The sequence below is a fragment of the Chiloscyllium plagiosum genome, chromosome 24, assembly GCF_004010195.1.
Source record: "Chiloscyllium plagiosum isolate BGI_BamShark_2017 chromosome 24, ASM401019v2, whole genome shotgun sequence".
NCBI classification, from domain to species: domain Eukaryota; kingdom Metazoa; phylum Chordata; class Chondrichthyes; order Orectolobiformes; family Hemiscylliidae; genus Chiloscyllium; species Chiloscyllium plagiosum.
In genome coordinates, this window is record NC_057733.1 from 35930743 (window position 1) to 35934469 (window position 3727).

The following is a 3727-nucleotide window of genomic DNA, read 5'->3' on the forward strand; positions in this document are numbered from 1 at the left end:
ATAGATGCCTTTGTGTATGTGGCATTGTCAATCTGTCACTATCGGTGATGTGGAAGTCAGATTGTAAAGCAAGTAAATTGTTTCAGTTGACAAACTAAGTGCAGGCTCATAGGAATGCTTTCTACTATTTATAAAGCTGAAACACAAAACCCATAGTAAATCTGGTGTTGGTTTAATGCAGCTGGCTGGACAACTGGTTTGTGATACAGAGTGTTGCCAACAACATGGGTTCAATTCCTACACCAGCTGAGGTTACCATGAAAGACTCTCCTTCTCAACCTTGCCTGTGACACAGTGACCACCAGGTTAAACCAAAACCAATACATCTCTCTCTCTAATATAGACCTTTTTGAACAGAACAATGCAAATGTTACTTTCCTTTTTTTACACTGATGGTACTTTGGGGTCACTGACAGGACCAACATTTATTGCCTGTTCCTATTTCCTATTTATTTGTGTTCCTGAGCTGCTGCAGTCCATGTGTTGTCGGTAGACCCACAATGCTGACAGGGAGGGAATTCCAAAATTTTGACACAGCGAAAGTGAGGTCAGGTGTAGCTTGGAGGGGAACCTGGAAGTTGTGGTGTTCTCACGTATCTGCTGCCTGTGTCCTTCAAGATGGTAGTGGTTTTGGAAGGTGCAATCTAAGGAGCCTTGGCAACTTGCTTAAGTGCATCTTGTAGATAGCACACACTGCTGCTACTCTGTCAGTGGTGGAGGGCATGGATGTTTGTAATTGTGGTGCCAATTAAGCAGGCTGCTTTGTCCTGGATGGTGTCAAGCTTCTTGAGTGTAGTTGGAGCTGCATCCATCCAGGCAGGCAGTGAGTATTCCATCAGATTCCTGACTTGTACCTTGTAGATGGTGGACAGGCTCCAGGGAGTCAGAAGGTGAGTTACTCCCTTCAGTGTTCTGAGTTTCTGATTCATGCAGCTTTTATGATTATTTTCAACCTCGGAAGAAAATTAGCATGAAGCTCAATGCAATCTTACCAAAGCAATTATTCCAAATATTATAGTTAAAAGATTACATAATGTTATACAACAATTTTCAGCAACGGGAGTCAAGAGAATGAGAGCCAGGGGAGCCGGGAAGATAAATTTGAATATTAAATACTTACCTCGTGAATCAGCGAAGCCAAGGCTGAACAGGAGCGGAAGCCAACACGGGGACTGCTGGGTAAGCGAACTAATATTTTCAGGCAGTGGCTAAACCCGAAACACTATAGGTGCAGTGTCTCTCATCCACCTTCCTCCTCTAACCAAAAAAGAAAGACTCGGTGTGAAGAGTTGATAAGGTAAGGGTGTTAAAAAATCTCTTTTGGCAATTTAAAGCAGAGGGGATGGAAGCAAGGACAGTTGATGCTCCTTTTGCAGGATGTGGGAGGTAAGGGTCACCACTCGCGTCCCTGCTGACTTCACCTGCAAGAAGTGCACCCAACTCCAACTCCTCACAGACCACATTAGAGAACTGGTGTTGGATGAATTTTGGATCATTCTGGAGGCTGAGGAGGTGATAGAGAGGAGTTATAGGGAGGTAGTCACACCTAAGTTACAGGACAAAGGTAGCTGGGTGATTGTCAGGAGAGGGAAAGAGGACAGGCAGTCAGTGCAGGGTTCCCCTGTGACTGTTCCCCTCAATAATAAGTATATTGCTTTGCATATTGTTGCGGAGGATGACCTACCGCGGGAAAGCCACAGCGGCCAGGTCTCTGGCACTGAGCCTGTGTCTGTGGCTCAGAAGGGAATGGGGAGAATCAACGAGCGATAGTGATATGGGATTCAATCATGTGAGGAACAGACAGGAGATTCTGTGATCATGAACAAGGTTCCCAGGTGGTATGTTGCCTCCCAGTGCCAGGGTCAAGGATGTCTCGGATCGAGACTACAGGGTTCTTAAGGGGGAGGGTGAACAGTCAGAAGTCGAGGCTAGGAACAGAGAGCGAATGTAGCTGAACATGTGGCTGCAGAGCTGGTGTAGGAGGGTGGGTTTAAATATGTGGATCATTGGGATACCTTCTGGGGAAGGTGGGACCTGTACAAGGAGGACGGGTTGCACCTGAACTGGAGGGGCGCCAATGTCCAGGCCGGGAGGTTTGCTAGAGCTCTTAGGGAGGATTTAAACTAGTTTGGCAGAGGGATGGGAACCGGAGCTACAGATCAGAGGATGGGGTAGCTGCTGAACAGGCAGACACAGTGTGCAGAGAATCTGTGAGGAAGGATAGGCAGTTGATAGAGCAAAGTTGCAGGTAGTGTGATGGATTGAAGTGTGTTTGTTTTAACAAAAGAAGTGTCAGGAATAAGGCTGATGAACTTAGAGCATGGATCAGTACTTGGAACTGTGATGTTGTGACCATTACAGAGACTTGGATATCACAGGGGCAGGAATGGTTGTTGGATGTTCCAGGTTTAGATGTTTTGAAAGGAATAGGGAATGATGTACAAGAGGTGGGGGAGTGCTATTGCTAATCAGGGCTGGTATCACAGCTGCAGAAAGGGAGGTCATCGAGGAGGGTTTAACTAATGAGTCATTATGGGTGGAAGTCAGAAACAGGGAAGGAGCAGTCACTTTATAGGGAGTTTTCTATAGAACCCCTGATAGCAACAGGGAGATGGAGGAGCAGGTTGGGAGGCAGATTTTGGAAAGGTGCAGAACTAACAGGGTTGTTGTCATGGGTGACTTCAACTTTCCTCATGTTGATTGGAACCTCCTTAGAGCAAATAGTTTGAATGGAGCAGATTTTGTCAGGTGTGGCCAGGAAGGATTCCTGACGCAATATGTAGATAGGCTGACGAGAGGGGAGGCCATATTGGGTTTGGTGCTTGGCAATGAGCCAGATTAGGTGTCAGATCTCTTGATGGAAGAGCATTTCAGTGACAGTGAACACAACTCCATAACCTTTACTGTAGTCATGGAGAGGGATAGGAGCAGATGGTATGGGAAAGTATTTAATTGAGGAGGGGGAATTACAATGCTATTAGGCTGGAACTGTGGAGCATAAATTGGGAACAGATATTCGCAGGGAAATGAACAACAGTAATGTGAAGGTTGTTATGGAAGCAGTTGCTGTGAGTGCTGGACAGGTTTGTCCAACTGAGGCAAGGAAAAGGCACGGTAGGGTGAAGGAACCTTGAATGACAAGAGATGTAGAACATCTAGTCAAGAGGAAGAAGGAAGTTTACTTAAGGTCAAGGAAGCAAGGATCAGACAGGGCTCTCGAGGGTTACAAGGTAGGCAGGAAGATACTGAAGAATGGAGTTAAGAGAGCTAGAAGGGAGCTTGAAAAAGCCCTGGTGGGTACGATTAAGAAAAACTCCAAGGCGTTTACACTGATGTGAGGAACAACATGATGGCCAGAGTGAAGGTTGGGCCAATCAAGGATAGTGGAGGGAACTTGTGCCTCGAGTCGGAGGAGATGGGGAGATCGTTAATGAATACTTTGCTTCAGTATTCACTCATGAGAGTTTTATCCCCCAATAGTCAGAGGGAAATTGAGAAACAAACTTGTAAGGAGATCTCAGCTATCTGTAAGAATAATAGGGTGGTTATGGTAGGGGATTTTAACTTTCCAAACATAGACTGGGACTGCCATAGTGTTAAGGGTTTAGATGGAGAGGAATTTGTTAAGTGTGTACAAGACAATTTTTTGATTCAGTATGTGGATGTACCTAGTAGAGAAGGTGCAAAACTTGACCTACTCTTGGGAAATAAAGCAGGGCAGGTGACT